Here is a 27,261-nt window from a genome sequence, read left to right as displayed (position 1 = left end):
TGCCCTTAATATGCTCCTGTCTTCGGTATAGAGATGCAGTGATTAATACTTTGTCGATGCTATTAATGCAGTGATGACAGCTGCTGAAATAAACAAACCCCCAAATCACAGTGGACTAACCCAATGGAAGTATGATTCTCATGCATGTGACGTCCAGAATGGATGTTTCTGAGCTTTGGAAGTCTTTCTCTAAATGGCAATGCAGCTATCTTCCATTTGTGGCTCTGTTATTTTTAACATTTATTTGCTAAGGTCATGCTGAGAGTTATGTTCATGCCAAACAACTAGAAAGGAAAGGGACCAGGAGTATCACCTATGACAGGTGCCTATGAGCCAGGGCTGCCAGGTGCATCATTTGTACTTTAGCTAGAGCTCAGTCATGTGCTGACACCAAACTGCAAGAGCGACTGGACAACGAACAGCAAGCCAGTGACTGTCACTATTGCCATTAACGTTTATAGGTCCAGTAAGAACATGGTCTTGGCTCCACATGCTGGTTTTACGGAATGGAGCTTTTGATTATTGAAGTTTCTCTTGCTCTTCCCATATCTGCTTCATTTTCTGGGAAACAGGGCTCCCCATAGTAAGCATTACTGCTGTTACGACTCCAAATGTAACCACAGTTTTCCGAATTCCAAATGTGACTATTTATTAGAGATGTTCTACTCTCTCCCATTCTTCAGTGTCACCAGCATCTTGACCAGTCAGTCACTCAAACACTTAATTGAGTGCTTCTGTGCTGACTTAGTTATTTTGGGACAGAAGATTCCAAGAATTCTAACAGCTCTTATGAGCCTCCTCAGTTAGCTGTCATTTGTGCCTAGTTAAGTTGCATTTGAGTCTAATCCTGCTGGTCTTTAAAATCCAGCATATTCTAGTTTCTCCCCTAAAGGGTTGTTGTGCTAGGTACTAAACAAACTGAATTGGCAATTAGCATCCACTTTTGGGAACTTAACTTCCAAAATTTTTAACATAATTCTTCCTGAGATCCACTTCGAGGACTCGGAAAAAATATATATTGAAAACCAACTGCCTGTTTTAGCCAGGTACAAATAGTCTTTGAAGATTTTTCTGTATGGAAGTATGTTTTTCAGTTAGTTTTCATTTATTGAAACCATTAGCAGTTTAAACATGCAAATGTTAACGAGTACCCTTTTGCAACTGGATAATGTACGTGAAACAGTAGAATTTGAAAGTATTTTGTTAGATTTAAATTATTTCTCCATATTAGTGGGTAGGATAGTTTTGAGAGCATATGTCTCTTAATCCAATCAGCTGTGGCCCTTATAAACGGTGGAAAGATCAAAGTGACTCAAATGTCTATCTCTTTGTAGAACATAATAACCACAGCTAATCCATTGGATCAAAAGAATATTTTCACTTCAGTTCTATAGTTCTTCATATAGAAATAGCCCTAGTCATGTTCAGAGGCTCAGCATTATCTTAGTTATTGGCTTAAATTTTTAAAAATTAAAAGTTAGAATAGAAAACTTCAATGTACTAATATACACAAGAAAAAAATCACATTATATAGCAAGCACAATATTTCTAAATTTTGCAATAATGACTCAGTTTGTTCCCACTGAAGATGTGTTGACATTCACATGTGGATGTTTATCTTGGAATTTTAAATTGTACTTGTTATTAATTAGTTATTAATTATATTAATACTTAATATAATTAAGTTATCAGCAAACTCACATGCCTAACATTGTTGTCAGAATCACCAAGCCAAAGTGGGTTTATATAAATTGCTCTCTAGCCATATTCAAACTATGCCTTAAAGACATCAGTCTGTCTGAATGACAGAACTCTGTAGGTAAACGCCACCCATAAGACACGTCGATAGATGACAGCCACGTTTAACAGGACCGACAAAATAGCCTCACATAGGGATGCTGTCTAGTTAGCCAGACTTACAGCCATAGAAGTTGGAAGTACACTCACAACTCAAAGACAAAGCACTCAGTTACTGGTGAACTTCCAGAATGTTCCTTTCATATCCTTGCTTCCTAAAGATATTAAGTGCTCTGCAGTTTTTCTCACTCTCTCCAGCTTGATAGCATCTGCAAATTTGACATTCCAACCTTGAAGTTTTATAAAAAGATACCACCTATTAGGGGATTTAGGCTTGACTTTTGCATCTTGAGTTTCATGTAAGATGAGGCCCCTTAAGGGAGACTGTTCACAGGTTACACTCAGTACTATTTTTAAACAGCCTTCGTAAGTGCACATATTTAATTATGTAGTTTGATAAGGTATGACCTATATACAATAGTCATGAAATCATCACTACAGTCAACAGCTGCATATATCTGTCACCTCCAAAAGGTTCCTCAGCCCCTTGGTGAATCCCTCCATCCCTCCTGGCCCCCTCCTAAGGCAGCTACTAATCTGTTGTCTGTCACTATAACCCTGATTATCTTTTAAATTATGAAGAAAAGGGTCCTTTTAAAAACATTGATCATTCATGATTCGTTTCAAGATTCAGTAAAAACCTAAGATGTGTTGTGACGTTCCCAGGTAACATTCCAGATTCCATCAAAATCAAAAACTTAAGAGACAGCCATACAAAATGTTAAGAGCTGAAGTTGAAGCAGAGATTTCCTCTTTGGCAAGCAGCTGTGGGTCTCACAGAGTTGTCTACAGTAGATGAAAAGCGTTTGGTAGCAAACTAGGGCTGGGACAGACCACAGAGCTCTTTCATCCATGTCTATCCCTTTGTTAGTTCTCACCCTCCAAATGAATGAGTGATAATATTATTTTTAAACTTCTGGGGAGGAAGAAGAGTTTTCCTAGCTAACTAATCTACCAGTTAATAACCAGGTTTTATATTTAATACTAAAAATCTATCAGTTTCCTCATCTCAAAAACATGACTCTCTCCTAGTTTATTTTATAACATTTTCCATTGGAAAAATTTTCCATTATAAAAACAATATATACTCCTCATGGGAAATTTGGAACAGAAAGCACACAAAATTAAAAAAAAAAAAAAAAAGAAGAAGAGAAAAATTACTCATATGCTCCTAACCTAGAAATAACATTTTTATATTGGGGAATATTGCCTTTCAGTCTTTTTCTACGCTTACATTTTTGTTTTTGGATTCTAGCATGAATTCCACACTACATGATTCTGTCTTTCAAGGAAATAATATTAAATGTATTGACTTACTCTTCATAAATTATAAACATAGAAGTTGGCTTTAAATTTTCTAATATTTATAAGAAAGTCTTTTCTTTATAAGCCTCTTTTCTCATGCTCTACAATTTCTTTAAAAGATACTCACAAGAGAGGTGGACATTCTAGGTATTTCCTTTAGAATCTTAAAAAGTGTTGAGTAAGTCTACTACTTTGAGTACCGATGTGGTCATTAGTGCTATTCCTCAAATATTTCTAGCTCTTCACCTTTGGAGCGAGTGGTTGAGCTGTACTTCCTGGACCTATTATTGTCTTTAAGTGGGAACCAGGTGACCAGCCTGGCCAGGGAGCTGTGAACAGAGTGATGTGTTTCCTTCCTGAGAAAGCCATTTTGTGCTGCCTATCAGAGTCCCCTTTCCGGCCATTGGAACCAGCAATGTTTCTGATATCACTGCTCTGCCAGCCTGAGTCCTAAAACAAAGACGAACTTGAAGAAGAGCCGATAACCCATGCACAATAGACTTACTGCATGGACAAGAAGCAAGGTTTTGTTTTTGCAATTCACAAAGGATTGTGGTGTGATTACAGCAGCGTACTCTAGCCCATCCTAATTTATTTCTCATCTAGCTTTTCTAACTTTTATTGCACCAATTTCTAGTTTATTCAAGTTTGTTCCTTTTTCTTTTCTTAGCCATAACTAATACTCAATGCAGCCGAAAAGAATACAGAATAGAAGATGTAGTTATTTTGATGATTTTAAAGCTTGGTGATAAAGAGAGAGTAAAAGTTGGAGATACAACCGTCACGGTGGTATATAAATAATTGTCGTGGGGTCCCTATATTTAGAAAAAATCTGATGTGAGTTGAGGTATGGTTAGTTGCGGATGAAGATTTAGAATAATGGGCAAAGAAGAGGCATTTAGGAATGTATATAAACATATGAATATAAATACATACACACACAATTTTCCAATCAGTCTATGGGAAAATTATTCTGTCTGGAAATGAGGGAGAGTGTTCCCAAATCAGAATGTCAGCGTTATTCTGGCAGCCAAAATGATGCAACCCCATGAAATAAAAGCCATACCATTTGGTATTAATGGAAGCAGCCCACTCACCAGGCTGTTTTCCTGGAAATGGGCCTGGCTATAGGGACCGTGACGACTCCATTTATACGAGTCCTAGAGCTCCTTCAGGGATCTGATGGGGGACAGAGAAGTGTCAGCGAATGGAAAGTGGCCTCCAGAGGAGAAACAGAAAACAGGAACAGGGTCTGGGCTTGGAGCAGACAGCATGGCCAGTTCTGGACAGCTGGAGTCCCCAAAAGGGGGACTTAGAGAATGTTGAAGAAGTCACTCCAACCCAATCTTGCGGGTTCCCAAAAGTATAATATTAAGGTATGTCCATGCTCTTGAGAAGATAATTATCCAGCAGGTGAAAGCGACTTAAAAATTATATAAAATGACAAGAATTCTTTTAGAGATAAACTTCTTTGTCATACGAAGCCAAACTCTGCAACCTTGATACAGTTCCTACATAAGCACACGGGCAACTGCATCTCTATGTCTTCTTATAAATTCTTTGTGTCGGTTTTTTTGTTTTGTTTTGTTTTGGGTTTTTTGAGATTTTTTTTCCTGAGGACACAGCAGAGCTAGAAGGGAAAGAAAGCAGTAATTCTTCTCCTACCAGCGCCCATTTCCATAGCTTTGACTGGAGCAGCTAGTTGACTGGGCTAAGAATCACCCCCAGAGTATCTGGTAACAGGTACCAGGCAACTCTGTTTCTAAGAAGCACTTTCAGGTGATCTCCGTGGACTATTCCTAAGAAACCCAGAGCTAGAGACAGACCCATAAGCATCCCCATCCTGTCTGATAGAAAGAATTTTGTTAACAAAGCAGAGAGATGATGTAGAAACCTGGAGGTGTTGAATATAAAAATTCCGTGACTTTTTTAGTTTATATTTTTGGTCCCTTTGCGATTGTGAGATGGGGGAAAGATTTAGAGCCAGAGCCCTTTTTAGTAACAAGAAATGATCTTTCCAGAAATTGTTCTAAGGACTTCCTATGTATTAACTCACTTACAGATAATCTTTAATTTAATCTTTAAACAACTCTACAAGGTAGTCACCATTATTATCACCATGAATAAATACATGAAGGCACTGAGGAACAGAGAGTGTAAGTAATCTGTCCAGGGTCACACAGCTAGTAGGTGGAGAGCTGAGATTCCAAAGCAGGTGTTTCTACGCTGGAATCCGTGTTCTTACTCACGGTGTTGTACTATTATTGAGAACATCAACAGAAATGCCAGCTACTACCAATACGTACTGGGAGTGGCTCTTTGCATATTCCCAGACACATCCTAGGAAACATCAGGGTAAAGAGTCACAATATAGACATACACTTTAGACTTCTAGTCACATGGAAGCAGTACTTTTCAAACTGGTCATACATTCAAGTAACCTGGAGAGTTTTTAAAACATTCCAGCATCCAGCTCCACCCCGGACAAATGAAATCAGACTATCTAAGGGGAAAAGCGAACACAGTGCTTTTTAAAAGCTCACCAAATGATTTTAACATGACACTTTAGCACTGAAGAGTTAAAAACACACATTGACTTAAAATTTAAAAATCATACACGTCTTTGCAGATGGTCTCGTTTTGCTTCGCTTTAAGATAATGAAAGTAAGTTTCTGAAATATTCTGTTGATAGGTTGTGGAGTGTTACACAGTGGGCTGAATTTAAATGCTTAATTACCAATACATGCACAGTTATAACTTTATTCAAAGTTCTATTTGTCTTTTTATTAAAAGGGATTTGGAGATAATGATCTGGCAGTCAATTGTTTAGAATGACAATTAATTAGTGTGATGACTGTAGGTCATTCAGAAGCCATTCTCTCCTAATTTACGAATTTTGGATAACTTCCCTTTATTCAAAAGTAGACCATGATTGTTTTATAACCCACTTATGCCGCTGGGTGAAATGCCAGATTTCTCCACATTCTCTTCTTGGATCCAGTCCATCTGAGTAGCTAAGGTTCTTCATCTATACCTGACACTTTTAAAGCTTTGTACGAAACATCTGTTTTCCATTTTTAAAAACGTCAACTTGTCCATCTTGCATGGGCGTTGGGTAAAGCAGACAAATCCCGCTTTGTCTAAAGACCCCATCTCGATTGTTCTGCCAAAACCATATTTGCTCCATTAATCAGACTCCTCAACGACTCCTCAGCGAAGGGAGTGGGGAGTAGGTAATCCCGCGGTACACTTCTGTGCTAACCACTCCAGAGAGTACTGCATAGACGGCAAGCAAATGTGCTTCCTATCCAAAGTCGTGTTTTCCTACTACATCTTGTTCTCCACTCCACTAAAAGTTAAGCGTTACAGTCACAAAAAAAGATCCAGGGAGATTATAAATAATGGGCATCTATCCTTTAGCTTCCCCGTGCCCTTTTCCCTGCAGAATCGCTGCTGTTTGCACTCAGGTCAGTTGACAACCTTCTGCATTTCCCATTGGAAGGCCAAGCCCAGGAGCTATAGCACCATGGATCTCCCATGATTAAAAAGCTTTGCATAGAATGCCATTTGGGATACTAGAGCCTCAACTCAACTCTGAGCCTGTATATGCACCCTCTTTGCCTCCCGGTACCCAACCCTAAGGATGTGGAGTCTGAGTTTTCCAAGAGGCAATGGGGATGAATTAAAGGAGACCTTCTCTGGTGCCAAGGCCCCCTCCACAATGGTGAAAGTCTTTCTTGAACAGGCTCAATTCAAACACAAGTTGGAGTCTCTACCCTTACTGAGATATAGGTGAACAGAATCTGGACATGGCATGCTTCCAACAGGAACCGGAATAAAATGTCCAAGTAGACTGGTCCATCTTCCGGGGTCCCACATTCCTTGGTGGGTTCTGGTTACATTCCAATGATGACATGAGTCTTGGTCATTTCTCAATGTCCCCAGCTCCCTAAAACTGGGAAGATTTATGAATGCTTAGCACTTTCTGCCAAGTCACATGTGCAAGCTAGCCTTTCCTTAACAACAGTGGCTTCAATGCTTCCAGTGCACTTTTTTTTTCCCCCCAGTTCTGCCTTTCTGGTTGGCTGCCAGCATGATCTTATTAAGGCTGAGTTTGACCCAGCTTTGACTGCAGCAGCTCGCACCGTCGGGGCGCTGCTACTGTTTTCTCTCCCAGGACATCTGCTTCGGCACTGCTTCAGATAATACTTCATTATGTCCTGGAAATGTTTCTTACCACGTTGGGCACCATTGTGCGTCCTGCTCTTTGAAGTTAATGTGAGTCTTATGTGATGATTTGATATATATCAGAGTGTACCTAAAAATTACGGCCCACTGAGTTAAAAAAAAAAAATAGAAAGATCCCTTTTTCATTTGTTAGACTCAAAACAACAGAACTCCAGTCTCCCTTCGTACAGGCAGTTTGCTGGGAGATTGAAGAGAGAGAAAGAGAAATATTTTTTACTTACCCCTGGAGAGCAAACCTTCAAGGAAGGTGAGGCACACGCATGTGTGTGGGTAAGTGATGGGCTTACTCAGTGTTTATGGCTCTTCAAATCCCTGATAAAACTCAGGAAATACCTGTATAACAGGTACTTAAGTAGAAAACAACCTATTTCACATTCTATGTCATGACTGTGGGTGGGAAACTACCGGAACTCTCTACACCAGTCTCTAAACCCCCAAGTTCATATGGGGGTGTGTGGATAGTTCTTCTGTCCATCATACTTGGTGAAGAGCAAACTATTTACAATTAATCATAGTTAATGTTTAGAGTGTACTTACTATGTAGAATCCGGTGGGCTACCCATATGGCATAGATTTTCTCAATAAATGCACGCAAAAACCACTCTGTGAGTTAATGGTGTCATAGTTTCCACATGTTGCAGATGTGGAAACTGAGGAATTGACAGAATATGTAACTTACTTGCCCCAAGGTCACAGAGTCCGTGGTGGAACCAAGAGTCCAACCCAGGGAGGCCAAGGGCAGGGCACCCTGTTGGCTGAATGCCATGGAAATCGTATTTATGGAGTCTGCAGAGGCAGAAGGTCCCTCTTTGGGCCAGGTGGAACTTCAGATTACCAGTGGGGTAGGGACTGGTTTTCCCGGTAACCTCCACTTGGTTCTACTCTGCATCCAACTCAGTCAGCTTCCTACTTCCTTTGACACACTCTGCTTCTGTGCTTAGGCCAGTTTTCAACAGATTTACGGCACACAACCATTGAATTCTGTTTACGTGAAAAAAACTCCTACGTACCAGAAAATATTTGCCACTAAGCAGCTAAAAATTTGAGTTCTGAAATACCTTTTTCTACGAGATTGAGAATAGTAACACACTGGCTGTATTTAGCCATGTGACCCTTATCTAGCTCATTTAAGCACTTGAGTGTCAGCTTCAAGAACTATTGATGATGGTCCTTCCTAACTTTCCAAAATTCTCTATGAGGAACATAGATTACTTTTTTAAATCAGAAAAAAACATTTTAATATGATTGATGGCATTAATTTAGATCAGTAATAGTTTTAGTCAAATAATATTTTTTGTGAATTCCTTGTCAGACAAATATTTCAGAAATGACAGGTGGAATACCACCTCAACCAGAATGTTTTCTTTCTAACGATACTGCCTACACTCCTCTTTATTTTTTCTATTAACTGTAGGGTAGGGGCCTTAATGACTTGATACTTTCTATTTCTGGAGAAAAATATATGTACAAGAAATAACCTTCCAGTCATTTTTATCCTCAGACTGGTTTTGCTCTAGCTATGATATTATATATAGTGCAATAATTCTCCATTAGAAGACAACATCTAGTTGAAAAGGTCTCTTATTAGCTAAGTGTTTCTTTTATTGCATTACTGGCCTAGTTTCCCAGTGGTGAGAAAAGGGAGAAAGTAAGGGGGAAGATGAAGATAGAATTCAACTTGAGACTAACCGAGAAGATAATAGAGATGTCAGAAAATGTCGGGATAGCTTCAGATATCAATTTCCAAACCAATATCCCCATAAAATATTAAGCCTCGGTCACAAACCACTCATAATATCCTTCATTATCTGTAACTATGAGAAACTATTAAAAAAGATGACAAAGATGCTACAGGACAAAAGTGACTTTGAATCAACTACCTTTCAGCGGTACATGCTCACAATAGACATCAAACGAGACCTTGACAAATCTCCAAACTCATGACTACCACCATGTCCTATTCTCCCCACAAAATGTTCTAAAGGGTACCATTTATTGAGAAATTTGAATTTCCTCTTTGATGCAATTTGGACTTTTCACAGTGAATAGCATGAGGAAATTCAATATCAGAGTAGCTAGAAAGCAAAGGAAATAACGCTTGTATGACTGGAATGTCCAGAGCTTTCCCAGGCAGCTGGAATGAGGTGGTCAGCACCTCCCCTCCCCTCCCTTCCTCCCCTCCCCACCCCTCCCCAGCTTCTACTTCACCATCTCAGCGCTACCGTTGGAGGGAGAGATGAAGAGAGACAGACATAGGTGAGGGCCTCAGCTCTCTTCTTTCTCAATATTAAAATTCCAGCAAAGAGGGTAGGGAGTAGGGCAAGGGAAGTAAATCAGAGCATTCTGAGATTTGCGATCAGAGAGGTTTACCTCTTGGATCGCAAGGAGTCAAGACAACTCAGACTCTCAGAGACGGTAAAAGCCATCGTGAGGTTGGGTGAGGAGACAAAGACCTCAATCTGTGACCTTTCACCAGAATAGATCGTGAGTTACATGGGGCCCAGTGAGGACTGACACCAACACCCAAAGTCCCAGCTTGATGAGAATTACAAGACAACGCAGACACCAGAAGATGCCCCATCTCCACTGCAGAGAATAATGCGGAAGCTTCCTTTTATCACTCAGCAGAAGCAAAGAACATGCATGGGAGGTGGGGAAGGCAGAGGAGAGAAGAACTCTGAAAGTTGAGGTATTTAATAAAAAGAAACCTAGCTAGCTTATGAGTCCCTGTGTGAACTGGCAATAACTGAATTAATCCTTGATAGATAAGATGAAGATTAAGATTCCTTTCGGTTTTAGATCCTGTTGAAAGCTGTCTTGTCCATTGACTGAACACAGTCCTCAAAAGAAGTTATCTGCTTCTCCAGCGCATTGTTCCAAATTTATCGTCTTCCATCCCACCCTGTTTCTGAAGTTTCTTGATAGCCTATCCTATCAGAACTAGCTTGGAAGAGCCCCAGACCAAGCCGTCGGCCTGAATGCTCTGACATATTCCTCTAATCTCGTTCCCCAACTCGTTATCCCAGAGTTTCACGTCTAGAAGACTTGGCAACAAGTCCAGGTTTTTTGGCCTTCCTTGACCCCTCCTGTCTAAAGTATGCTTCTATCAGTCTCTTCCCTCATCACGTTTGTCCTCGTCATCAGATCCAAAGAAAGCAATGCCATTGTCGTCTTTACTATACATAGCTCCATTTCTTTTGGTGTCGTCTACATTGGCCAGGCCATTCTTGCCTGAAGCCTTCCTCATTCCAGGCAGGCTGGCTTCCCCCAACCTCTTCCTAAGATGTGCTGTCATTACACCAACACAGAACACGACAGTATACAACTCAGCAGGTGGTGAGCTGAGAATGGCTTCCAGGACACAATGTGGGCTTGTGACATTGTTCTCAGCATCTGCTGTTCTCCTTTTGTGATGCTGTTCTCAATTTCCTCCAGGGAATCGCTGGGGCTCTGGATGCCCCAACAGGGATCTGCAGTTTTCTGAAGCCCCTGCTGGTGGCTCTATCTGGGAGCTGGGTGGCAGTGGAAGAAAAGAGATTGAGATGTTTTTCAGCTCTTTTTACTTAGAGAATTTATTGGTTTATTTATTTGTCTCATTTAGTTTTTTTATTTCCTTGCTGCCTAGAGGAAATGGGAATTCAGAAGCATATTCACTTTAGTTTAAAAACAAAATTAAAAACAACGCTCTATTTCTGGGTATCTGTGTTGTGACTATGCTGTAAACTCGCTGAAGTTTCAATCAATGCACTGCCACTTAATTAGATTTTTGACCTTGGGTTTCCATAGCTCAGCTTCCTCATCTTTAAATAAAGGTAATAATAGTGTTTTCCTCACAGACATGCTGTATTAAATGAGAAAATCAATGCAATTGCCTTAGTTCAGTGCAATGCACTTAGGAAGCACTTAACAAAAGTTAACTATTTTTATTCACTTAAAGAAATCACTGCCTTACATGAGAGTTAATTAGCATGTGATCATCTAAGAGCTGATTTGGAGAGTATATGGTTAGGCTACACAAACCAGGATTGGAGAGCTCATGAGAGAAAGCGTCTTGGGAACTGAAGGTAAAAAAAACTGCGACAGAATGAATCAATTAGGAAAAAGGGTCAAGATCACTCTTCCAGAGAAGGAAGAGAGCAAGAGATGAAAGGACGTGCAGGAGCAATAGAGAAATTGTCACAGGTTGTTCTCTTTTTGGCTTGAGAGCCACTGCATAGAGGGAATGGGACATCAATCTAGGAGGTGGATAAAGAGGAGTCAGGTTGTGAGGGTAGAGCAGAAATAATGAGGATGAGAACTGAGACAGCAACTAACAAGATAGTTGGAGACAGAAGGTGAGGGAGTCTGGGTGGATGACCACACATCTGATTAATATTCAAGAAACAGCACTGATAGCCTTTGGTAACTGATTAGATATTCAGGGATCAGGGAGGAGGGGATAAAGAAGAAAGAAAAAGAATAGTTAAACCATGGCTCTGTTTCTGGCTTGGTGGAATAACTGGTTAGATTGTAGATCATGGATCTAGACTCCAAAATGAGGAACACATGAGAAGGAGCAAGTTTGGGTGGAGATGTAAGTAATTCAATTATAGTAACATTGGCAAGAGCAAGGTGCAAGAACACAGGTTGAAAAATATAAATTAAATACCCTGTAATTTCTTTTTTTTCCTTTTTCTTTTTCTTTTCATTTTATTTCTTTTTTTTTTTTTTTTTTAGGGAGAGGGTCTTGCTCTGTTGTCCAGACTAGAGTGCAGTGGTGCAATCACAGCTCACTGCAACCTCTAACTACCAAGCACAAGTGATCCTCCCACCTCAGCTTCCTGCACAGCAGGACTACAGGTGCGTGATGCTACACCCGGCTGATTTCTTTACATTTTGCTGAGATGGGGGTCTCGCTATATTGCCCAGGCTGGTCTCAAACTTATAGCCTCAGGCAATCCTCCCACCTCGGCCTCCCAAAGTGCTTGGATTACAGGTGTGAGTCACCACGCCTGACCACCCTGTAATTCATTTTTCAAAAATGGTTTTGAAATTTAGGATGGAGGTCTGGTTTGGAGATATGTGTTTTGGAGCCATCAGCACTGGTTTCCTTCAAGGATGAGATGGCCAAGGAAACAGGGGCTGGGAGGAGCGGATAGCAGAACCGTAGAGAGCCCTGACATTTGGGATGTTTAGGGACAGAGAATGCCATGAAGGAGGCCATAGGAAGCAGCCAGAAGGTTAGTCTAGAAACCAATATTGCAGCAAGTTTGGGGAAGAAGGGAATATTTAGTGGACCACGTGCCTCAGAAGGCTCACAGGTGCCCAATCTACATTCCTGGGGAATCTGGAAGACTTGAGAGAGTGGAATGATGAAAACATGAATTCTAAAATTTGCTTTCACAGACCCTTTTTTTTTATTATTATCAGATCTTATTCTTACTGATTTTTTCTTTATGGGCATTTTTTTTTCCTGCCCATTTCTCAAATACATATTTACAACCTAAGATACCTTCTGTCAACTTGAATTAATGTGGAAGAAAAAGTTAAATTCACCCTCCACTTTGCCCGATCTACCCTACTCCAAAAAGATAAACTTGTTTAAAGTTGTCCACGATGCAAAGGTATTTAGATTTGACCTATGAAACAAACCATTAATTTTTTTTTTAGAATTTTATGGGGGTACATACATTTTGGTTACATAATTTGTTTTTGTACAGTTTGAGTCAAAGCCATCAGTGTGCATTGTACCCATTAGGTGTGAATTTACCTGTCCCCTCCCTCCTCCCTCCCACCTGCTTGATTTCCCTTGATTTTTACAAACCCTTAATTTTGAGATTTAAAAAAATACCAATTTAATGTTCAATTTGTTAACTGCATCTTTACCTAATCTCCTAGTCGCACCATATTTCTGACCCCACCCAACCCCCACTCCCTGTGCCTCACACTCAGGAATGGGGTTGGCTCAGAATCTTCGTGACGGTATTTTCCAAAATCCTTGCCAACCTTTAATATATCATCACACTTTTTTCTTTACTCTTTTGTTAATCTACTGGGTAAAAAGGTAGTATCTTCTTTTATTTTTTTATTTCTATAATTACTAGATTACAGTAAAAAGTGTAAATAACATAGAATTATATAGAAGAAAAAGTCAAATTCATTCTCCACCTTGCCCAATCTACCCTAATCCAAAGAGATAATTACTGTTAATACTATGGTTCACAATCTTACAGACTTCATATGTTTACATGATAGTCAATTCTGATATAGTCCCATACACATATACATATATAGCTATACAAACTCATATATATATATGAATATACAGTTGGCTCCTGAACAGTGTGGAGGTTAGGGGCTCCAACGCCCTGTTCAATCAAAAATCCAAGTATAAATTTTGATTCCTCCAAACTTAATTACTAATAACCTAGTGTTGACCGGAAGCTTTACCAACAACGAACAGTGGATTAACAGATATTTTGTATGCTATATGTATTGCATTCTTACAGTAAAGTAAGCTAGAGAAAAGAAAATGTTATGAAGAAAATTGTAAAGAAGAGAAAATATATTGACTATTCATTAAGTGGAAGTGGATCATTATAAAGGTCTTCCTCCTTGTCATCTTCACATTGAGTAAGCTGAGGAGGAAGAGGAAGAGAAAGAGTTGGTCTTGCTGTCTCAGGGGTGGATCACGGAGAAGAAAATAAGTGGACTCCTGTAATTCAAACCTATGTCAAAGGTCAACTGTATGTGCACATATATGCAAAAATATAGCTGTATATATATTCATATGGTGATATATTTGATTATTTGTAAGTGTGGGTATTATATGTGTGTGTATATATATGGAGAGAGAGAGATTAAAAGTAACTTTAGGCAACAGCAAAAAACACAAATAATCCAATTAAAATGGGCAAAGGATCTGAATAGAAATTTTTCTAAAGAAATCATAAAAATGGTCAGCAAGTATATGCATGCTTCAGAAATCTGATGTCAGAAATTTGAAAGAAATCCTTAATACAGATAAAAGGATTTCTATACAATCGGAGAAAATTTTGATAGCTTATTTCATAATACCTTTCTTTACTTTCTAAGTATATTTATATATCAAATTTTAGTTAATTATTAAACATTATGACTGTATAAATATTTTAATATAATAACAGGAAGAGTATTATGATTATTTTCCTGTTTTGTACAACACTGAATTATTCTGAAATACTACCTCATGTCTTTTTACTTACAAAACTTTTTTATATCTATTTTTATTATATATATATATTTTTTTTACTAGATGTCCTATTAGAATTCTCAAACTCCTTTCAGTCATATTTTTCTCCAAATGCTCAAACTTCTTTATTTAGTTTCTGGAGATTTTTTTTTTTTTTTTTACAGAATTCATCCTCCTGCTTTGGCCAAGACCCAAACTTGTCACTCTGGGACTTTCTTTCACTTTTTTCTACATGATTCTTCTATTTCTTACACCCCGGAGCTTTCTCTTTCTTAGTTGACTATCTTATTTTTGGAACACGCTTCCATCAGAATATATTTTCCCAGAGTGCAGTGACTTTGGTAACGGATGTGGATCCCTTTGATAAGAATCAGGGAATTATTACATGTGACCCTACACACTAGCTGTGACATTTTCCAAGGTGTCCTGTCCTCTCTGACAGGGCTCTGGGTCAGACAGACCTTGTCCTGAGTTGATGGTTGACCGACTCTACTTCACAGGCTTTTGGAGCATAACTGTCACCATAGCTCTCAAACACTAGAGGTTATACATTAGCCGGTCTCTGTGCTCTTATTGCTGTTCTTTTATTCTGCCTTTTTTATGTTTCTAAAATCCTTTCCTTCTAACGGATATATATGTGTTTCCTTTGCTGTAATGATTTGAAAGTTAAAAGTTTATTTTTATTCCACTAGGTAGTTTCCTTTAAGATAACAAAAAACATTTTTCTTTAATATAAATGTTACGAAGAAAATAGCACCTATGAAACTTCAGAGAGGACAAAAATTTAGCATACTTTAATCTTTCTCCGCTACCTTCTTCCCACACATTTCCCAATATTGCCCACAAATTTAGAATTTTTGTCATGCTTTTGATAATTAAATTATAGTTTTGACCTTACGTAGCTTTCTTTCAAAAATTATTTCTTCTTTTTAAAATACTTACAAGTTCACTAATAACAATTTTTAAAAGCTCACTCCATATTTTGCTGATTTTACTGTTGCTTGTATAGTACTTTAATCCCTATCCCCATATTTGAATTATTTTAATTTATAATTCACGTAACCATCTTTGGTCTTTGAGTAATATTTTTCAAGGGTGTATGAGTGGTTCACATTATCAAAAATATGTCTATTTCTTGGCATATTAACAGAAAAAAAACATAGCATTTTCACACTGAATCTCAAGATAGGCTTGTCTTTAAGTTAGGAAAATTTCTTCTGTTGTTTATTTAAATAGTGCTTCTATTCTATGTCTGCTGCTTTTTTAATTTTTAATTTTTATTTCAGTGTTAGAATACTCAATATAGGTATACTATGTTTTTGCTTTTTAAAAAAATATATTTTACTATCTTTTTAGGATTCCCAGTATATGTGTATTGCAGTTTCTGAATCTGTTTTTGTCTTTTTCTCACTCATCAATATGTTTTTTTCTGTATACAAAAGAATTTATTAGTTCACTCTATTATTAATTCTATTTTTGCAAGTACCCAATATCCACCCCATGGCCTCCACTATGGTTTTTAACTCCACAAGTGTGTGTTTTTCTTCCTGTACAAGCTCTATCAATCATGTCTTATTTTTCCACTGGAAACAAGATTTCGTTTCACCAATGTGATGTCTCTTTTATACTTAAGTGTACAATTCCTGACTTCTCTAACTTTTGATAGATTGAATCCTTCTTTTCTGTCATTGTAAAAATCCTCTGCTCATTTTATTCTGGTCTGCTGGAATAGGAAACAGTTTGATGCAGAGTTTCTGATTATTGTTGGTTGTTCTCTTGGGAAGAAGCTTGACAGGTTTCTGCTAGGGCCGCCATCCACCCTGCACGGGTGCCCACGTAAAAGTTTTCTATTCCTCTCACTGTTCCTTCAGGTGCAAACAGCACTGTTGTATCGTTTTCAGCTGCCCACAGGTGTCTGCTGTAGGTGGAGTTTTCACCGGAGATCCAACCTCATATTCATTCCCTCTGCTTGTTCTCTAATCTACCCTCGCCACCATGACTAGATAAATTGACCTTTGCCAACATGTCCTCCATGAATGTCCACGAATGCTGATTTTCTACAGTAATGGGAATTTCCAGAAGATTCTCACTGTCCTTTTCACTTTTTCTCTGCCTATCCTATATCCAACTGAAGTTTCTCAAAGTTGTGCCTTGTTGAACTTTTATTCATTCAACCATTATTTTTTGAGAGCTGAGGATACTGTAATGATAGAAGCAGATCAATCTTGAACCTCACCAATGATATACCCCAACGGGGAGAAGCCCAACAATAAACAAACAAACATGTAAATGTATTTGATGGCAGAGAGTGAGAAATGATAGTTAGAGAAACAAAGCAAGGGTCAAGGATGGAGGAGAAGTCAGGTGGAACAGTTTCTAAATTTTATGCTGATTTATATCCCGCTCCCATGAAAACACATTTTTGTCTAATTAACTTTTAAATTCTTTGGGGATCTACGGATAGGAGTAGCAGAAGAGTAGAATGCTTTCATCCAAATCGCTAGCTTCCCTTGAAAGTCTTCCTCTTTCTCATTCCACCTAAGGACTTTCTAATCTCTAACTCTGCTTTTGATTTCATACTTCATTTGAATTTTTCGCGCGTGTTCCTGATCAACATTTCTAGCTGTATAACATGACCACAACGACATAGTACATGCACATGAGACACATCATGTCTAAAGAGAATGCATCTTCCTTTCAAACCCTGTTTCCCTCCCGCGTTTCATGGAGGTGAATGACATCATAATGCCCAGACTTTGTCAGATTTCCAACTCTGGGGTTTCTTCAATTCCTTTGTCCCCTTGTTTGCAGAATCCAGTCTCTAATCTTTATCCATTTAGATTAGGAGAAATGTTCTATCAGTTCCTTTGTGTCTAATCTCATAACTGCTGAACAGTTTACCCCAATGGTTCAAAAGCAGCTGGTTAGATTTCCTGATGACTCTTGATTTCTTTCTCCCCAATGCATTCTAAGCACTACAAATAGCACGTACACACAGTGTAATAACATCACTTTCTGGCTGCAGTGGCCCCCAGCAATTATTTTTAAATCAGGAAACGACTTAGGTATTTTTCTGTATTTAAGAGATATTTAATTGAATATGTCTTATTCCAGCCTCTTTATGTCTTTAGGAAATGAAATGACTTACGAAGTCAGTAAGATGGTGTAACAGGAGAGCTAAAAATATCCAAAGACACAAAACTATAATTTTCAGCATTTTAAAATCTTTACATTGTAAAAAAATATATATATTTAATTGTTATTCTTTAGACTTGGCTCTGTTCTCCTTTCCTTGATGAGCACTATAATCACGCAGAGATTGAAGTTTACAGCTTCTATTGGCTTGGAGTGAAAGGAGTGATACAAAGTTCCAAAACCATCTTCTTAGAGGGAAAATGATCGCATTTATTTTACATTTGAATAACTTCGAATGGCTTATGTGATTTAGCACGACCCCTTCGAAGTGCGGCAAAGCAAGTATCCAGTAGGAATTTTTACCCCAGAGAAAAGTTTTTGAGGAAATTATGACCAACTGAAATATGAAAGAGAGAAACTATAATCATCATGCCTTCATTACCTACGTAGCTATAAATAATAAGGATATCCTGATCGTTTTAACTACCATAGGAATGCAAATAGCTTTGCACTGACAAGTGGTAACTTTTTAATAAAGTAGAACATGCCTATACATCATTTGGACAGAAAGAAGACTAACCCTTAAATGGTGAAATTCCACAAGCAGATAAGTAGGTTAAATGATCACAATCAGAGAGATACACGGGTCAAGCAGAGTACACTCGCACACTGAATTTATTGTCCTTTAGAGACAATTTGCAAAGACGGAACCATTGCACTACCAAGGGTAATTGCCTAGGATATTGCATTTGCTTTTCATTTAAGAAGATCACATACTATTTAAGGACTACTTAGGGTTAGAAGCTTATTCACTTTTTTAAAAAAAAATAATAACCCTTTTAGGCTAGGGCAGAAAATAAGGAATTAAATGAGACAATAAGGAATGGGACCCAGTCCCATAGTGGGTAAATTTCGATCCTCTGTCCTGCTGTCCCTTACTGAAAGACACATGAGACGTTTAGGAATGTCGGTATGGAGGGTGTTGGTGTCCTGCATTTAAAACCCCCTAAAGCACACTTTGATCCTAATATTGTACCTTGTCCTGCCAAGGTTCTCAAAAGAAACCCATAGCCTTTGTCTTCCCTGATCCCAGGCTGCAGAAACGGCAAACGGAAAGCATAAAAAGGCAGGAGGGCGCGTGAGACTGGCTTATCCTTCTACAGATCTGGGGCAACCTGTCCCAAGCGTTTGTAAAACTCTTTCTTCTATTTCTTTTTTCTTCTTCACATTATCACACAATCTTCTAATAAGCCCGCTCGGCCAAGCAGCCCTGATAGAATGACCCACCCCAATGGGTTACACCTTGTGCCAAGTTGCTCAAAACAGTGTAAATGTAAAGTTCTTATGACACTAACATCTCGTGACGCGCGTTTTCAGGACTCTGTCTCTTAACTCAACAAGTGGCTTCGCTTCTCTCACCCACACAAAAAATGTAAACAGATATTATAGTTTTGGAGAAACTTCTCTGGCATTTCCTCTCTGCCTTTTCAACTGCAGTCCTGCACCCCTCTGCCTGCCAAAGGCAGACCCGTCCTGACAAAGCATCCTTGCAGAGGCGCAAGCAAAACCATCAACAATGCTATTGTCTTTAGAAACTGTGCAGAAAAAAAAGAGCTGACATTTGACATGCGAGGTAAGCCCAACAAAGTATTCAGAAGATTATTCTTTCCTGCTATTATAATCCACTAACTTCTTGTTGTTAGCGCTTAATCCAGTATCATGTCTAGACTGTGTCTTCTATACCTCCAACAAAGCTTTGAGAAAAATAGAATCCTATCTTCACATGCTTCTATACCCTTCAGCTATTATTGCCAGCCCAAACGTGGGGAGAGCACATTGTATTCTTCCTTTGGAGTCTGGACGTTTTGTCTTTCTAGGACATTGGCAATCTGCTGTGAGTATAATAACAGACAAGAAACGCAGGTACTTGAGGCTCTTTTTAGAAGATTAATTCAATCTTCTTTGGAAACAAGTACTAAGTAAACAGTAGAGGATATTGCTATAACTTCTGGAAAGTATTTGTGCAATATAACTAATACATAAATGATGATATGATGACTATATTAAAAAGAGCATGTTTGAAAAATTTAAAGGTGTCTAAACACACTCTAAATAAAGGAAAATAGACTCTAAAATAAAACATTTCTTCAATGCAAAGCATTTATTACTAGAATAGACAGATGAGGGATTCAAAAAGTGCAGAGAAATTTAAACGTCATGGTGAGAAGAGTCCTCCCCCACCCCTGCATCCGACCCCCGCTTCCCCCCCCTGCACTCCCAAATCAATTTACAACAGCCCTCAGGACAAGAAAGGAGTCTTGCTGCCTTTTAAGTTAGGACAGCATAGAATAAAAGACAAAGAAAGTTGATGCAGAATAATTTGCAATTTCCTGCAAAATGACTCCCATGAAGTTGAAAGTCATCCAGAACTGCAAAACTGATCCCACAGCTCAAATAAATATGAGAACATTTCAGTCTTTAACTAAACTATGTTGACTTTTCATTCCAATAGCAACCAAATGGCTGTTTGCAAGCTAGGGGAATTTTAAATAAATTTTTCACGGGGGCAACTTTAAAAAAAGAAAATCTACTTTTCTAGGATGTTTTCATTAGCTTTTGAACTATGATAATCTAAGAGAAAGAAACAAAAGTAAGAACCATGAAAGACAGATATTTATAAATCTGTCGAAAATACATCTGAATACTTGCTGTCTGTCTATACACAACCTCGATCCTAGGGAACGTGAAGAGCTGGAGAGAGAAGACTAATAATCCCTTGTAGTGGTTTGTGAACAATGCAAAATAATATATTGCTAAATATACTCATTTTGAGTATCGATTATACTTATTCTTGGATGAGAAAGATAAAAGAGGCTGCAGAGCTTGGCAGCAAAGAGGTGAAACTTGGGCTGCCCTTGAGTGAAAACAGGTGAAGAGCGTACTCTGCAGGTAGGAAAATCACAGGTGAATAACTGAAGTTAATATGAGTTTGGTATATGTCCCTGTGTTTGGGGTGGGAGAGGTTTAGAAAAGATTGGTGTTTAAATTACAGGGAAAGGGAAAGGGAAAAATGAACAGGCTTTATTGAGAACTAGGAGCTGCCATGCTCATACTGCTTTGGGTGTGACCCAGCATTTACTGTGCTGTTTATAGGCACCAAGCACCCACTCTGTTGCTCAGTGTATTCCAGAGTGGGAAATGAGGTCAAAAAACAGTCAGATTACCGAGGGCCTTAAGAAAATATTGGGCCTGTATCATGCATTGCATCGAAATAACTTTCTCTTACCTGCCCTCTGGGTCAGCGCCCTGCATTCAGCCGGAAGTGAATCCACTCATTCCTGGGCCCCTCCTTCAGCGGGAATAGCAAACAAACCCTAAGCAGTTTCCACCCTCCCACCCTATTCAGTTAATTGAGGAAAACAAACCGGCAAACAAACGCTAAGCACAATGTCTTTAGGGCTATGGAGAAGTAGGCGAAGTACAGTGATGTAGCTTGCTTGTTCAAATTGGTTAGAAGATACAGTCATTGCAAGATTAAGAGAAGAATCTTGATCACAATGATGCCCTGGAGGTTTCCGTACCAGGGGCATAGGGTTCCACGTGAGATTAAGTTAATTTTTCAACAAGCATTGGTTTAGCACCCACTGTGTGCCAATCATTGTTCTGGGCCCTTCCTACCCATAAGAAGAGCTCAGATGTCGGGGCAGGAATCAGGTGATAAACAGGTAAGTACATTCTATGATATCAGGATAAATGTGACTCATCTTCTTGGATTCAGCAAAGAAAAAAAAAATCAAAGTGAGAATTTAACTGGTGTTGAATGCAAAACATGACTTTTATATGAGAACAATTGCATGCATATTATGGAGTAGAATACAAAATTTACACAAATGTTTTAGATAAAATAGAAGATTTCAAAATAATTTCAGAGCAGATAACGGAATAATACCTCAGAATCCTGCTGGTAAAATTCTCTCTTTTGCTATGAAGAAGACCTAATTGGAAAAGTGAACATACTTTTACTCAGAATTAAAGAATTTATTTTGCTACTGCTTAACTGGACCATATCGGCACAGAATAGATGTCTCTCACATGACTTACAGATATAATTTATGAGAACTTCTTATATCAGAAATATAATTTCCTCCAAAAAAACTCTAGTATTATTTATTCAAACCTACATTTTTCATAGTACTATGATTCCAAAATAATGGTGTCATCATCATTAGTACAGAGGGATCTTTCCAAAGTCCAATCTTAGAATCAATTCAAGCTTTATGAGAATTGAGTAATACATAAAAGTTGCATTATTTGGAAATATTTCAGTGTTCTCTTATAATGTGAGTTAACATAGTGGAGATGTGGGCCTTTTCTTAAAGAATATGTATGTTCAAGTCATCCATCCTCTAGTAAATTTTCAAATCAAAAAGCCTTATTGATAATTCACAATTATATATTTCCAATTTGTAGTGTAGCCTTTTCCATTTCAACCATAACATGTCTGTAGTCTGTGAAGGAAGCGAGGAGAATTGGAGATCAGGCTGGGGCAGGGGTCTGGGGAGACCCCTCATTGCTGGGAGGTTGCCAGAAAAGACCTAGTGCAGCTGTCACTTAACACCTGTCCTCTTTTTAAAAGCAGGGGGTGGCATTCTTACAGAGAAACCAGAGAAATACGGATTAGAGGAAACTACTAAAAGATGGATAGCCTATTGTTTCTGATCTTCTGGGCACCAGAATAATTGCTAATAGGCCAATGTCATGTTTGAAGAAAATGCACATTATACACTGTCTTCTCCACCATATAATTCAACGATGTGTTATAAATTGGAAACATAATCCAAAGGATAACCAAAAAAATTCTTAAACGTGTTCACAAGCAACGAAGAAAGTAAGAGTGATTATAAACACCACTGAAGAGAGATATTAATACGGAATGACTTTTAATGCATTGGAAAAAAATGGCTTGAAATCAGATGTAAAATAGTTATATGAAGAAATCATCTGTTCACGAGAGGCAGTTAAATAGTACCAAAGGCTCTGGTGTTATAGATTGTGGGCAGTAAACTTAGAAGGATTTAAAAAAAAAAAAAATCTATTTTCAATAAAGGCAAAGACTGCTAATGCACCTAGATTTGAAGCGGAATGCACAAAGAAAGAACCCACTTTTACTGCTTTGAGTCGCTCCATCCAGGCCTCGTTGAGTGTTGTGTTCTTCTGTTTGGGATATCGTATGTTTGAAAAGAAAGAAAAACTGGAGTCAGTTCAAAGGCAAGCAACTGAACTGATAAAAGGTTTGGAAATAAGACAGACCTATGAGCAATGGGCATGTTCAGGCTGGAGGAGAAACAATTGAAAGAGACATGTTAATAGTCTACAAGCATTTAGAGAGATGTTACGGGAAGAAAAAGGATAAGCGATGTTAATCATTAGGAAAAGAATAAGAAGCCATAAATTTACCATATTCATGGGAATGGCCTGGAAAAATTTATTTATTTTTTCGCGCTGGAGGCAATTTATCTAGCTTTGTAACTTGACATCATTCAAGTTCAAGTACATAGGCACAAATGGCATGCACTTTTAGACCCGAGGGTACGAAAAGACTACAAATCAATGTTTGTGGGTAAAAGCTGGTTGAAAAGAAATATGTGGCTTTTACCTTTGGAGATGAGCAGCCTGAAGTGATCTGTGGGAACTCAATGGTGTTTGAGATACCTCACAGTGAGAATGAGTTTCAAGCTATCAGGGACAATTCAGAAAGAGGAAAAAAAAAAAAAAAAACCAACCAAACAAACAAAAAAAAACCTAATTTTCCTACAAAACAGAGAGACAATTTGAAATTGGGTTAGTATTTTTGTGAAAAAAGATCTTTACATACAGATGCTTCTAGAACATACTGGCTGGCTGTGACCACTCAGTAGGTAACAATTCCATTTAAGCATGTAGTATTTTTTATTTTCCTTTTGCCTGATTTCCAGGCCTCTCCCTTCCAGCATGCATTGGCGGTGCAGGGGGCAGGAAACTGAGGGAGTATAAAATTTTTATAATTAAGGCTGGATTAGTAGTAAGAATGCCCAGCCATCCAAAGGCTGAGCAGCAGTTTTGATGTTTGAAAGAAGTGTGTAATGTTGGATTAAGCTACAAGTAACCAAGCATTTTTTTTTTCTCCAAGTAGGCTTTGATGTTGGGGGTCGAGTGGACCCCTGGCCTCTCTGCAGTTGCCTCTGTGCATTTCTGAGATGGTGCTCTGTGTTCTAATCCATTGTAGCAGAGTCCTTGAGCCAAGAAAAACTGACACTCACTCTCATTAATGGGTTCGCCTGGATTGCTTTTTTGTTATTTCTCATTGCTTTGTTTTCTCACTGCAACATTTTCTAGTGACTTTGATTGATCTAACGTAATCTCTTTTTTCCACTTGTTTTTTCAAAGCATGAAAATTTTCCTGCCAGGTGGATATTCCCCAATTCTCACAACTCGACTTAAATTTTTTTTTTTTTACAAATGAGAGTGATTCGGAACGGTGAGAACTCATAACTCATTTGAATGAAAAACAGTTGGGGGATTGCCACACTTCATTGTACTTGATTGTTGACATTGGTGGCAGCTGTTACTGCCAATCTATCTTGAACCAACTGTGAGCACATCAAGATCTCTCTCTCACACACACACACACACACATGTGTGTAGAAACATATTCCTCTTCCATTATGTTAATGGAATTTTGAGAACATGAGAATATCTATCTTTCTAAATTCTTTCCCCAACAACTTTTAGTGAAATTCAGGTTGATCTTATTTTTCCCATTATTATTTCCCATTCCTCTAATCTTTATCTGTGGCAGCACAGCTATGAGTATATAGCGTTCATCCAAACTAACAATGGCAAACAAAAATGAGGCAGACGTAGCAGTAAACTTTTAAAAGAGAAACCTGATAAAATCATGCATTCCAGGCTAATCCATTTGCCCTATTTATATAGTTGGGGAAAGTAGAAGTTTCTATTTTTTTGTGCTCTTTGGGGTTGCTGTAATTTCAAATCCAAGAGAGTGTTGCATTGATCAAATTATGCTCTTGGTTTCCATTTGACTAAGAGACTCAATGTATAAATTCTACTGGTCCCTGTTAAAACAGAGAGGTACAGCAAATGCTAATACCCTGAAATGCAAGTTCCAATAGGCTTCAGTAATGCATACTGCAGAGTCTGAAAACTTTTTACTACCTTGCAAAGATGAGTAATTTCCTCCTGCCCTGACCTACTGACAGGGCAGCCGTGAATACATTAGATCGTTCTATCAATTAAGTAGGGAGTCCATTACATTACCCTCCCCAAATAATTTCACAAACAATCTAAATGAAGATGGTAAAGAACTATCATTAATGCATAAACCACTCCTGCATGACCTCTTCCCTGAACTCTTTCTATCTCTGAAAGAGGTGAGTCTCTTCCATGGAATAATAAATACTAAATAATACATGGACATGTAAAATGTGCATTCTGAGGAGCAATGGGATAGGCCAAACACAAAAGCACTTATGTACACTGAGATTACTGTCAATGCATGAGTATTATTTTTATGTGGCTGAGAAAGAGAGGAAGAGAGGGAGACAGAGTCTATCCTGATAGGAATATAGGAGACACTGATTTTCATATGTCTTAGCTACTTTATATATGTAATAATGATAATGCTATTGAAAAGTAGTCTAGGAGCTAGGATTAAATTTTTATAAATTTAAAACTTTTGGGACTATTCTTTCATCTACTGTCATACTGATTTCAGAGCAGTTTGAAAGCTGCAGAATATGGAAACAAATTGTAGTATTATTCTTTTCGTGCCTTATTTAATATTTATTTGCTGAAAGAACTATGAAAAGGCAGTAACCAAAACACAAGAACAATAACAATAATAGCAATACTATCCTACCACAAAGAACTTTCCCTATCTAGTCAATGGGAAATGTTCAGTCAAACCAGAAATTTATGTTTCTTGAATATAACTACTTAGCATGATAAACATCATATTATAAGCCACATTGTACATCACTTTACTCCCTTTTCTTTTTTCTAAATGTACCAAATTATGAATAAACCAGATAGACTCAAATATGTATATGTACACACACCCTTCATAATGCCCAGGTTTTGTAAAAGAGCTCCTGAGACTCTTCTGGAAGTTAAAAACTTGTAGAGAAAGTGAATGGGAAATCAACTGAAAACCGAGAGGAAACATTTTACCATCTTTTTAACAATGATTGTTAAAATTTGTCTCTCTTCTTGTTTTACAGAAATCACTTAGGGAGGCAAGCAATGATAAAAATTGAAAGTGATTACGCATCTGGTTTATATATAAAAAATTTTTTAAAAGACAAATTAACAGCAATCGAAATGCTCAGGCTTAATTGGAACCTTACATTTAGAATTAATAAATATCCAAAACACAAAGAACGTTGAAAAATATTTAGTTCTTGGAAATCTCAGCTCTCAATTTTTGTGACAGTCATTCTTTCTTATATTTCCATGAATTCAACATTATTGTGCAAATAAATAATCATGCTACTTACATAAACAAAATAGCATTCATTATATTATATATTTCCATGTGCATAATTTTATATTTATAAACAATAAATTTACTCATTTTTCCATACATTAAGACTTCAGCCTTATGTTAGATGAACCAATACAATAAACAGCAGAGAGATAAACAGTAGGATTTGATTTCCCTCTTTTATTCTTCATCCTTTCAACAAATATGTTGTCAAAGCCTACTGTATGTGACACTATTTGGGTGACTATGAGAAAGACAATAATGAACTTGGCTTTCCAATGGTACGTTTTCCATCTTTATGGCCCAAAATGCAGGAGCTTTATGAAATTTGGGATAGGACAATCTAATTCAAGGTGTTCACATTCTTTGAGCTCAAAACATAGAAAAGATTGTTTTTATTTCTGAAATGATGTCATCTCTTCTTCAGGGAGGAACTAGATCAGAGTTTCAGAATGTATGAAATGAGCTCATAAACAAACAAAGGATATGTGTTCCAACACACTCACAAAGGAAATTTCCAGAAGGGGTCAGATGCTCAGCATAACCCAGAATCGATGGGTCCCTAAGCAGGACTGCTCCCCACTATTGGGGAACCCAAGTGTAATTCTCCTCACACAAACATAAGCTGCCTCTGGCATCCTATTTTACAAATGGAAAAGAAGGAATGCTACAAAATTACTGGTAAATACGAACTATAGTATCGGTGTGAGAAACAAAACAATGAAAAGATAATACAGTGATTCACTGCATGAACAATAAGAGGATAAAAGATATAAAGAAACACCAAGAGTATTTTCTGCCAAAGATTTAAAGAGGTGCAGATTCCAGCATTAAAGTAAGATAGCTTAGTTCCCTGCATTCGTTTAGTAACTCTTGGATTTCAAGCTATTATCTGGTATTATAAAAATAACTCCTTCCCTCTTTTCTCGATGCCAAAGATCTGCCCACCTTCTTTAAAGAAAAT

The sequence above is a fragment of the Lemur catta genome, chromosome 26 (genome assembly GCF_020740605.2).
Source record: "Lemur catta isolate mLemCat1 chromosome 26, mLemCat1.pri, whole genome shotgun sequence".
NCBI lineage: Eukaryota > Metazoa > Chordata > Mammalia > Primates > Lemuridae > Lemur > Lemur catta.
This window is presented reverse-complemented; position numbering follows the sequence as displayed.